This window comes from Bos indicus x Bos taurus, chromosome X (assembly GCF_003369695.1).
Source record: "Bos indicus x Bos taurus breed Angus x Brahman F1 hybrid chromosome X, Bos_hybrid_MaternalHap_v2.0, whole genome shotgun sequence".
NCBI lineage: Eukaryota > Metazoa > Chordata > Mammalia > Artiodactyla > Bovidae > Bos > Bos indicus x Bos taurus.
Window position 1 is genome coordinate 109,439,577 of NC_040105.1, and position 12,738 is coordinate 109,452,314.

The following is a 12,738-nucleotide window of genomic DNA, read 5'->3' on the forward strand; positions in this document are numbered from 1 at the left end:
GATGGAGCACTAGCTCCAAGAGCATCTCTGAGGTTAAAGGTTACTCAGATTGGAATTACAATGGATTTTTTTTTTCCCTTTGGTAATGCTGGCTCTTAGTGGACCAGAGGAAACTCTTACACTGGTGTGGTGATGCTTGGAAGGAACATCTCAGTTTTATGTTCGTATCAGTCTTATTGTGGTCAGGAATATACTCAGGGTCGTGCACAGGCACTCAGGTGATGAAAGGTGCCCCCAGTGGTCTTAGCCTTGGAGGTATTCCAGAAGGTTACTCTGATTGCATCCCGGGTTGCATCAGAGGCAAGCAAGGTGAGGAGCTGAACGTCAGTCAGGGATTCCATCAGGTCTACCCCTGGTGCATCTCCACCCTGTCTCGGTGGTAGAACCGGGAGGAATGAGTATGTCACCTGCGTTGGTATGTCACCTGCGGCGGTATATCACCTGCGTCAGTAAAGTCTGACCAGGAAAGAAAAGATTTGGTGTGAAGTCTATCTACACCCCCATCTAGAGCAGGGAGGGACACCTCTGGTAGAAAGATGGTGCTGGTCGCTTTTTTTCTCTCTTACAGATGGGAGCTAACAATTCCAGCCTCACTCCTTTGAACTGTATCCTGAAAAACTGGGATAGATTTGATCCCCAGGGCTTAAATAAGACACACCTGGTCTTCCTATGTAATACTGCATGGCCGTGGTACCCATTGGAGGATGGCGAATGGTGGCTGGTTGGAGGGTCTCTTAAGTACAATACTGTTTTACAATTACACCGGTTCTTTAGAAAACAAGGAAAATGGGTAGAAGTAGCATATGTGTTGCCCTTTTTCTCTCTGCGAAATATGCCAGACTTATGTCCTATGGGTACAGATTTGGGTGTGACTCCTTCAGCTCCCTCCCGTCCTCCTACTTTGCTAGATGAGATGGAGGACAGGAGACAAAGAGATAAATAAAAGCAGGTTTCTCCAATCTATCTTTGGGATCATATGTGCAGAGCAGCCAAAGAGACTGAGGAACAGCCACACAAGCTGTTGCCTCTTTATGAAACACCCACCAGGAGAAATAATCAGTCTATGAGAGTTAATAAGCCTTTTTCTTATCAAGAAATACAAAGAATCAAGGAGGATCTGGGAGACTATTTAGAGGACCCAGAAAAATATATTAGAGCTTTTAAAGGTGTTACTCTGCTTTATGACCTTACTTGGAAGGATGTGATATACATCTTGGGACAAACGCTGACTCCCGACTCAAAGACTCGAGTTTTGGGGAAAAGCGGTTGCTTATGGAGATGAATGGTTTGGTAATGAATCAGTAGGGAAGAGGGAGGACAAGATAACCAACCTCCCCACTGGGAATCAGACGGTCTCAACTACAGAACCAGACTGCGACTACAACACAGCTAATAGAAGATGGGATCAGAGTCATTTTGTCAGATGTATTCTTGAAGGACTCAGGCAGGCACGTGCTAAGCCTTTAAACTATGGCAAATTGGCAGACATAGAACAGGAGAAAAAGGAAGCTCCTGGTAAATTCCTAGACAGACTGAGAGAAGCCCTTCGCAGATTCACTGAGATTGAGCCCGAAAGTGAAGAGAGAAAAGTGATTTTAAAGGATAGATTTCTCACTCAGTCGGCTCCAGATATCTGCTGTAAGCTATTAAAATGGGTGTATGGACCAAATCAGACTTTATATAATCTGTTGCAACTGGCTCAGACAGTCTATTATTGGGTAGGGAATATGAAGGAAAGAAAGACAAAAAAAGACAAAGGAACAGGTGGAAGCCCTCGCAATGGCTATGAAAACCGTTCATAAACAGCCTGATAAAAATGCCCAGAGGGACCCAGGTGAAAAGGGATGGGCTTGCTATTACTGTGGAAAGGAGGGGCACCTCAAGCGGAATTGCCCTCAGGCATCTAAGCCGCCCCCGGCTCCATGTCCGGTCTGCAAAGGACCACACTGGAAGAGAGACTGCCCCCAGAGGCTTAGGTTTCAGGGGTCAGACTCTCAAGACAAACAGGACTAAAGGTGCCCGGGGGTCCCCACACAGGCTCCCATCCTAATTACACCTGAGGAACCCCGGGTATTAATAACTGTGTGGGGCCAATCCATCGATTTCCTTTTAGATACTGGGGCAACTTACTCCATGCTTACTGAAGCCACTGGCCCACTTTCTTCCCAATGTCCCCATTCTTCCGTAATGGGACTGTCTGGACGAGCCAAAAGGTATTATACTTCAGTTGTTGTTTAAGCTATAACCGAGACTCTGTGCTATTTTCACATGAGTTTCTGACCTTGCCAGAGTCTCCCTCACCCCTTTTGGGGAGGGATATACTAAGCAAAGTCCATGCCTCTGTTTTCATGAATATGGAGCCTTCCCTTTGTCTCCCTTTAATTGGACAAAATGTAAATCTTAGAGTATGGGCTGATGGAAAATCTGTGGGTTGAGCACAAAATGCTATTCCTGTAGTTGTCAAGCTCAAAGACCCGTACTTATTTCCACATAAGAAGCAGTATCCACTGAAAGCTGAGGTTAAGGAAGGGTTAAAACCCATCATCAAAAATTTAAAGGAACAAGGACTATTAATTCCTTGTAACAGTCCATGCAACAGTCCTAATTTGGGTATAAAAAATCAAGTGGTAAATGGAAACTAGTTCAAGATGTATGAATAATAAAATGAGACTGTAGTTCCTTTACACACCGTGGTGCCTAATCCTTATATACTATTGTCTAAAATTCCTGAATAAGGCAAATATTTCTCAGTAATTGATTTGAAAGGTGCCTTCTATTCAGTGCCTTTGGTGGAGGAATGTCAATTTCTACTTGCCTTTGAGGACCCTACGCAGCAAGCTTCTCAGTTAACCTGGAAAGTTTTGCCCCAGGGATTTTGTGAGAGTCTTCACTTATTTGGATAAAGTTTGTCACAGGATCGACAAAACTTTAATAGCTCAGAAGCAGTGGTGTTACAATATGTAGATGATATTTTGCTCAGTGTTGAGACAGAGGAAGCTTGTTCACGAGCCTCAGTTCAGTTTAGTTCAGTTCAGTCAATCAGTCGTGTCCGACTCTTTGCAACCCCACAAATCGCAGCACGCCAGGCCTCCCTGTCCATCACCAACTTCCGGAGTTCACTCAGACTCACGTCGATCGAGTCCGTGATGCCATCCAGCCATCTCATCCTCTGTCGTCCCCTTCTCTTCCTGCCCCCAATCCCTCCCAGCGTCAGAGTCTTTTGCAACGAGTCAACTCTTCGCATGAGGTGGCCAAAGTACTGGAGTTTCAGCTTTAGCATCATTCCTTCCAAAGAAATCCCAGGGCTGATCTCCTTCAGAATGGACTGGTTGGATCTCCTTGCAGTCCAAGGGACTCTCAAGAGTCTTCTCCAACACCACAGTTCAAAAGCACCAATTCTTCAGTGCTCAGCATTCTTCACAGTCCAACTCTCACATCCATACATGACCACTGGAAAAACTACAGCCTTGACTAGACGGAACTTGGTTGGCAAAGAAATGTCTCTGCTTTTCAATATGCTATCTAGGTTGGTCATAACTTTCCTTCCAAGGACTAAGCATCTTTTAATTTCATGGCTGCAGTCACCATCTGCAGTGATTATGGAGCCCAGAAAAATAAAGTCTGACATTGTTTCCACTGTTTCCCCGTCTATTTCCCATGAAGTGATGGGACCAGATGCCATGATCTTCGTTTTCTGAATGTTGAGCTTTAAGCCAACTTTTTCACTCTCCTCTTTCACTTTCATCAAGATGCTTTTTAGTTCCTCTTCACTTTCTGCCATAAGGGTGGTGTCATCTACATATCTGAGGTTATTGATATTTCTCCTGGCAATCTTGATTCCAGCTTGTGCTTCTTCAAACCCAGCGTTTCTCATGATGTACTCTGCATATAAGTTAAATAAGCAGGGTGACAATATACAGCTTTGATGGACTCCTTTTCCTATTTGGAACCAGTCTGTTGTTCCATGTCCAGTTCTAACTGTTGCTTCCTGACCTGCATACAAATTTCTCAAGAGGCAGGTCAGGTGGTCTGGTATTCCCATATCTTGAAGAATTTTCCACAGTTTATTGTGATCCACAGTCAAAGGCTTTGGCATAGTCAATAAAGCAGAAATAGATGTTTTTCTGGAACTCTCTTGCTTTTTCAATCATCCAGCAGATCACTTGGCCTCTGGTTCCTCTGCCTTTTCTAAAACCAGCTTGAACATCTGGAAATTCACGGTTCACATATTGCTGAAGCCTGGCTTGGAGAATTTTGAGCATTACTTTACTAGCGTGTGAGATGAGTGCAATTGTGTGGTAGTTTGAGCATTCTTTGGCATTGCCTTTCTTTGGGATTGGAATGAAAACTGACCTTTTCCATTCCTGTGGCCACTGCTGAGCTTTCCAAATATGCTGGCATATTGAGTGCAGCACTTTCACAGCATCATCTTTCAGGATTTGAAATAGCTCAACTGGAATTCCATCACCTCCACTAGCTTTGTTTGTAGCGATGGTTTCTAAGGCCCACTTGACTTCACATTCCAGGATATCTGGCTCTAGGTGAGTGATCACATCATCATGATTATCTGGGTCATGAAGATCTTTTTTGTACAGTTCTGTGTATTCTTGCCACCTCTTCTTAGTATCTTCTGCTTTTGTTTGGTCCATACCATTTCTGTCCTTTATCGAGCCCATCTTTGCAGGAAATGTTCCCTTGGTATCTCTAATTTTCTTGAAGAGATCTCTAGTCTTTCCCATTCTGTTGTTTTCCCCTATTTCTTTGCATTGGTCACTGAAGAAGGCTTTCTTATCTCTTCTTGCTATTCTTTGGAACTCTGCATTCAGATGCTTATATCTTTCCTTTTCTCCTTTTCTTTTGGCTTCTCTTCTTTTCACAGCTATTTGTAAGGCCTCCCCAGACAGAACCATTTTGCTTTTTTGCATTTCTTTTCCATGGGGATGGTCTTGATCCCTGTCTCCTGTACAATGTCACGAACCTCAGTCCATAGTTCATCAGGCACTCTATCTATCAGATCTAGTCCCTTAAATCTATTTCTCACTTCCACTGTATAATCATAAGGGATTTGATTTAGGTCATACCTGAATGGTCTAGTGGTTTTCCCTACTGTCTTCAATTTCAGTCTGAATTTGGCAATAAGGAGTTCATGATCTGAGCCACAGTCAGCTCCTGGTCTTGTTTTTGCTGACTTTATAGAGCTTCTCCATTTTTGGCTGCAAAGAATATAATCAGTCTGATTTCGGTGTTGACCATCTGGTGATGTCCATGTGTAGAGTCTTCTCTTGTGTTGTTGGAAGAGGGTGTTTGCTATGACCAGTGCACTTTCTTGGCAAAACTCTATTAGTCTTTGCCCTGCTTCATTCTGTATTCCAAGGCCAAATTTGCCTGTTACTCCAGGTGTTCCTTGACTTCCTACTTTTGCATTCCAGTCCCCTAAAATGAAAAGGACTTCTTTTTGGGGAGTTAGTTCTAAAAGGTCTTGTAGGTCTTCATAGAACTGTTCAACTTCAGCTTCAGCATTACTGGTTGGGGCATAGACTTGGATTACTGTGATATTGAATGGCTTGCCTTGGAAACAGAGATCATTCTGTCATTTTTGAGATTACATCCAAGTACTGCATTTCGAGCTCTTTTGTTGACCATGATGCCTACTCCATTTCTTCTGAGGGATTCCTGTCTGTAGTAGTAGATATATTGGTCATCTGAGTTAAATTCACCCATTCCAGTCCATTTTAGTTTGCTGATTCCTAGAATGTTGATGTTCACTCTTGCCATCTCTTGTTTGACCACTTCCAATTTGCCTTGATTCATGGACCTGACATTCCAGGTTCCTATGCAATATTGCTCTTTACAGCATCGGACCTTGTGTCTATCACCAGTCACATCCACAACTGGGTATTGTTTTTGCTTTGGCTCCATCCCTTCATTCTTTCTGGAGTTATTTCTCCACTGATCTCCAGTAGCATATTGGGCACCTACTGACCTGGGGAGTTCCTCTTTCAGTATCCTATCATTTTGCCTTTTCGTACTGTTCATGGGGTTCTCAAGGCAAGAATACTGAAGTGGTTTGCCATTCCCTTCTCCAGTGGACCACATTCTGTCAGACCTCTCCACCATGACCCGCCCATCTAGGGTGGCCCCACGGGCATGGCTTAGTTTCACCGAGTTAGACAAGGCTGTGGTCCTAGTGTGATTAGATTGACTAGTTCTGTGAGTATGGTTTCAGTGTGTCTGCCCTCTGATCCCCTCTTGCAACATCTACTGTCTTACTTGGGTTTCTCTTACCTTGGACGAGGGGTATCTCCTCACCACCGCCCCTTCTGACCTTGAACGTGGAATAGCTCCTCTAGGCCTTCCTGTGCCCGTGCAGCCACCGCTCCTTAGAGGTGGGGTTGCTCCTCCTGCCCACGGCCCCTGGCCTCGGACGTGGGGTAACTCTTCTCGGCCACTGCCCCTAACCTCGGATGTGGGATAGCTCCTCTCGGCCATTCCTGCGCCGTCGCAGCCTGGCACTCTTGGCCGCTGCCCCTGACCTCGGACTTGGGGTAACTCCTCTTGGCTGCCTCCCCTCGGGCATGGGGTCCTCCCAGCTTCTGCCCCTAACCTCATGAGCCTCAGAAGACTTCTTAAACCTTCTGGCAGGCTGCAGTTACAAGACATCAAGAGAAAAGGCTCAGCTTTGTCAATCTGTTAGATACCTGGGCCTAATCATATCAGAAGGGACTAGAGCCATAGGCCCCAAGAGAATTAAACCTATACTAAATCATCCCCTACCTATGACTTTAAGACAATTGAGAGGGTTTTTGGGAATCACAGGTTACTGTTGCATTTAGATTCCGGGTTATGGGGAACTTGCCGGGCCTTTATATAAACTTATAGCTGAAACCCAGCAGGCCCAAACCGACAAACTGGTTTGGTCTCAAGATACTCAAAAGGCTTTTAAGGTTTTTCAGACTGCTCTCCTGCAAGCTCCAGCTCTGAGCTTGCCCACAGGGTCAGAATTTAATTTGTTTGTCACTGAAAGAAAAGGTGTGGCCTTGGGGGTTTTGACACAACTTCGAGGGCCTCACCAGCAACCTATTGCTTATCTAAGCAGAGAATTAGATGTAATTTCACGTGGGTGGCCCCACTGCCTAAGAGTAATTGGGACAGTGGCTTTATTAGCACCTGAAGCTTTAAAAATAATTAATGGACGAAACCTTACTGTACTGACTTCTCATGATGTGAGTAGAATCTTAAATTCTAAAGTTAATATGTGGATGACAGACAGTGGGCTTCTTAAATATCAGTCATTGTTGTTAGAAGGACCAGTAACTAAGCTTAAAGTTTGTGGAAATTTAAATCCTGCCACTTTCCTTCCTGAGAAGGAAAATGAAACACCTGATCACGATTGTTCCCAATTTCTAACTTTAAACTATGCAGCTCGGGAAGATCTAGTGGATACCCCATTAGACAATCCTGACATGGATATATTTACTGATGGCAGTTCTTTTGTTCGGGATGGAAAGCGTAAAGCAGGTTACACTGTGGTGACTGCTGAACAGGTTTTAGAAGCAAAATCTCTCCCCCAGGGAACCAGTGCTCAGTTAGCGGAGCTTGTGGCTCTGACCTGAGCTCTAGAGTTAAGCAAAGGGCAGCAGGTAAATATCTACACTGATTCTAAGTGTGTTTATTTGACTTTACATGCTCATGCTGCAATATGGAAAGAAACACAGTTTAAAACAGCAACAGGAGAACCTATTAAACATTTCAGAGAGATCGAGAGACTTTTAACTGCTATATATTGTCCTAAAGAAGTAGCTGTTATGCATTGCAAAGGACACAACAGAGATGGGAGTAAAGTAGCTGAAGGTAATCAGCTGGCTGACTGTCAAGCCAGAAAAGTGGCACTTTACGAAACCCCTTCACTACAGACGCCTTTGATCTGGACAGGTCCTGTGGAACCAGAAAAACCCCAATATACTGAGGAAGAATTAGAAAGATATGAGAAACGAGGAGCAAAGATTACTGATAAAGGATGGTTACAGTCTGAGGATGGACGATTAATAATTCCTGAAAATGCTCAGTGGAAAATTCTTAAGGGTTTTCATTTGGGTGCAGAGAGTACTTACCAGATGGCTTCTCATTTGTTTGAAGGTAAAAATGTAATGAAAACTTTAAAGAACATTATCAAAAGGTGTGAGGTTTGTCAGAAAAATAACCCAAAGACTGAAAAGCTAGCAAAATCTGGATTACAACGAAGTGGAAAGTATCCTGCATAGGACTGGGAAATTGATTTTACTCATATGCCAAAAGCTAATGGGTATTCTTGCTTACAAGTTTGGGTGGATACTTTTACTGGATGGATTGAGGCTTTTCCCTGTCATAGTTAACAGGCTAAGGAAGTTATAAAGATTTTAACCCATGAAATTATCCCCAGGTTTTGGCTGCCACGGAGCCTTCAGAGTGACAATGGCTCCGCGTTTAAAGCTGCTGTAACTCAGGGGGTGTCTAAGGCTCTAGAAATAGAATATCACTTACACTGTTCCTGGAGACCCCAATCCTCAGGAAAGGTTGAAAAAGCTAATGACATTATCAAAAGACATCTGTGCAAATTAACTCAAGAGACACAGGACAGTTAAAGTCCTACCCATAGCTTTAATGAGGGCTTGAACTGCCCCCCAAAAGGAGGGACTTTCCCCCTTTGAATGTATTTATAGAAGGTCTTTCTTATGCACAGACATTGTTATAGACCCTGAAGCCTTGGAATTAACTAGTAACTCAGCTCTCAGCTTTTCAACAGGTATTAACAGAACTCCGGGAGACAATTCTTGACCCAGCCTCTGAGTCAAGCAAGCCTCTATTTGAGTCAGGAACCGAGATCCTCATAAAAACATCGGGGTCTGGGGGCCCATCTCTTGAGCCCCTCTGGGAAGACCCTTACCAGGTTATTCTTTTTTCTCCCACAGCTGTCAAAGTGCCAGAAATTGATTCGTGGGTACATCACACTCGAGTTAAGAGGTGGCACCCTGACCAGAACTAAGTGACTTCATTTTATGTCTTTAATTTCTATGCTCTGACTTTGTACTTTTCAGATGGGCCTGATAATCTATGTAAGCCTACTTCTGCTGACCCCAGAAGTCCTGAGTCTGCCGTTTGATCCTCAAGACAATGCCTTCCTGTCCTGGGCTCATTCCTATGCTGAATTCCACAATCAGTCTAACTGCTGGGTCTGTGGAGCACTCCCCTCTTCATCAGTGAAAGGCTTCCTGTGGTGGACATCTCCACAAGGAAAAGACTTTCTCACAGTCTGCTAATACCTTCAACAACAATCGCATGTGATGCTTCTTCTTAAACTGATGACATTTAACCACCTTAAGATAGACTGATATAACTATGGACATAATATGACTTTTAATTTTGATTTTAACTTGTTTTAATGACTAATTTGTCTTGCATCTGTAACTGTGTAATTGGATTTGTTTCTAGTTGCATGAAGGCTTTTAAGTTACAAATGGTTGTCCAAGCTCCTACAAGTGCCACAGCCTCTTCCAAATATTACTTGGGGCCCCTGGATCAGAGACCCTCAATATGAGGGTTGGGAGAATATGTTGCCTCACCAATTTAGGGACAATGCCCCTTATCAGCTCAGAAGCAGTTATGGAATTAAAACGATGCTCCTTTCCCCTGGCAACATAATTCTCCTAAAAGAAAAGGGGGGAATGAGAGAGTCATTTCCTAGGCAGGTTGATAATAAGTCTAGGGGTCCCAAGGAGAGAGGGATCTGGAATTCTCAAGGAGGAAGAAAGGACAAACTTTTTTGTCCCTCTACATTCCTTAGGATTATATAACAATAATGTATCCTGCTTGAAGACAGTCTCTGGAAAAAACCTTCTGGCTAATCCTGTTATCTTAAGCTGTAAATTATGGGAGTAGGTCTAGTGAGGTCTTTACAACCTCCAGACATTCTTTTGATTCACTGTAATAACTAATTAGAGAGTATATAACTCCATGGCTAACACTAGCAAGGGGGTGCTCTTTCTACCCCCTTCTTATGCCTATGTCAGAAGCTTTCTCTATCTCCTTTATACTTTAATAAAACTTTATTACACAAAAGCTCTGAGCGAGCAAGCCTTGTCTCTGGCCCCAGATTGAATTCTTCTCCTCCAGAGGCCAAGAATCCCAGCGTCTTTGTGTGGTTCAGCAACAACCTTTCCTCATGGTATCAAGTCCCATCACTTCATGGCAAATAGATGGAGGAAAAGTGGAAACAGTGGTAGATTTTATTTTCTTGGGCTCCAAAATCACTGCAGATGGCGACTGCAGCCACAAAATTAAGAGACGCTTGCTCCTTGGAAGAAAAGCTAAGACAGGTTATTAAAAAGCAGAGACATCACTTTGTGAACAAAGGTCCCTAAGGTTTTTCCAGTAATCATGCATGGATGTGAAAGTTGGACCATAAAGAAGGCTGAGTGCTGAACAATTGATGCTTTTGAACTGTGGTGTTGGAGAAGACTCTTGAGAGTCCCTTGGACAGCAAGGAGATCAAACCAATCAATCCTAAAGGAAATAAACCCTGAATATTCATTGGAAGGACTGATGCTGAAGCTGAAGCTCCAGTATTTTGGCCACCTCTGTGAAGAGCTAACTCATTGGAAAAGACACTGATGCTGGGATAGATTGAGGACAGGAAGAGAAGGGGATGACAGAGGATGAAATGGTTGGATGGCATCACTGACTCAGTGGACATGTGTCTGAGCAAACTCCAGGAGTTGGTGATGGACAAGGAAACCTGGAGTGCTGCAGTCCATGGGGTCACAAAGAGTAGACTCGACTGAGTGACTGAACAACAAGTCTATTTTCTTGTTCATTTCCTATATAGTTGTCCTATCTATTAATGAAAGTTTAGTATCAGTTCAGTTCAGTTCAGTTCAGTCGCTAAGTCTTGTCCAACTCTTTGTGACCCCATGGACTGCAGCTCACTTGGCCTCCCTGTCCATCACCAACTCCCAGAGTTTACCCAAACTCATGTCCATTGAGTCAGTGATGCCATCCAACAATCTCATCCTCTGTCATCCCCTTCTCCTCCTGCTTTCATTCTTTCCCAGAATCAGGGTCTTTTCAAATGAGTCAGTTCTTTGCATTAGGCGGCCAAAGTATTGGAGTTTCAGCTTCAATATCAGTCCTTCCAATAGTCTTCAAATATTATTGTACAACTATTTCTCACATCAATTCTATCAGTTTTTGCCTTATATATTTTGTATTTTTGTTTTCTGTCGCATATATATTTGTAATAAGAATGACTGACTTTTTTGTCATTATGAAATGTTTCTCTTTATCTCTAGGAACTTTTGCTTTGAAGTCTATTGTATCTGATATTAGTATACCCACTTCAGCTTTCTTGCCATTGCTGTTATCATGATATATCTATTTTCATATTTTTACTTTCAATCAATTTGTATTGTGGAACATTAAGTACATCTCCTGTAGACAGCATATAGCTGTATCATGTTATTTTAGCCAATCTCACAATCTTTGCTTTTTTTTTTTTTACTAGATTGCTATTATTCTAACCAATTCTATAGTTGATTTACATTTGCTCTTTTCTTCTTCCTTTATGTTTCTTATGGGCTTTTTTGTTCCTTTATTTCTTCTTTATTACCTTTTTTGCATTAAGTGAATATTTTATAATGTAGCATTGTAAGTTTGTAAATGATTTTTTAAAATATATTTTTGAGTTTTTTTTTTTTTTAAGTGGTTGCTCTAGGGTTTGCCAAATACATCTTGGTTTACCAGAATCACCTTCAGATCTATAGTACCTTATTCCACATATATACATATATATTCCTATATAGCTCTATTCCATTTTCTCCTCTTTAATGATACTACTATTATACCTATTATGTCTATTAATATTACAAATCCAACAATAAATTGTAATAATTATTGCTTTGCCAACTGTAGTCATTTCTGTAACTCAGTATAGCTTGACTCCCACCCACTTCTTTTACATTGCTTTTGGAAAATATATTACATTTTATGTTACAGACCTAACAGTACACCATATACATGCTATTGTATATATTTAACATATTATTATATGTATTATTTTATACATTTAAAAAATCAGTTCACAGAAAATAACAAAAGTTTACAACTATGCTGTCTTTTATAATTACATAAACACCTTTCTTGGTGCTGTCTTGTGTGTGTATTTGTGTTTGAATTGCCATCTGCAGTCACTTGCTTCCAGCTTGAAGAACTTCCATCAGTATTTCTTGTAAGGCAGGTCTGCTAGCAACAAATTCACTCAGTGCTTGTTTGTTTACTTTGTAAATGTCTTTATTTGCTTTCCTTTTTTCAAAGATAGATTTGCTGAATATGGGGTTGCTGGTTTACATTTTTTACTTTATCACATTGAATATGTTATCCCAACGCATTGTTTCCTCCAGAAGTTGACTGTTAATCTTATTGGAGTTCCCTTTTAAGAGATGAATCATTTTTTTCTTGTTATATTCAAGATTTTCTCCATGACTTTTATTATTTCTTTGACTTTCAGAACTTTTACTATGATGCATCTGTTTGGGAATCTCATTATCCTTATCCTACTAGAAGTTTATTGAGTTTCTTGGATGTGTAGGTTATTGGTTTTCAATTTAGGGAGTGTTCTGTTATTATTTATTTGGACATTTTTTTCTACTATTTTCTCTCTCTCTTCTCATTACTCCTATGTTGGTACACTTGATGGTGTCCCACATT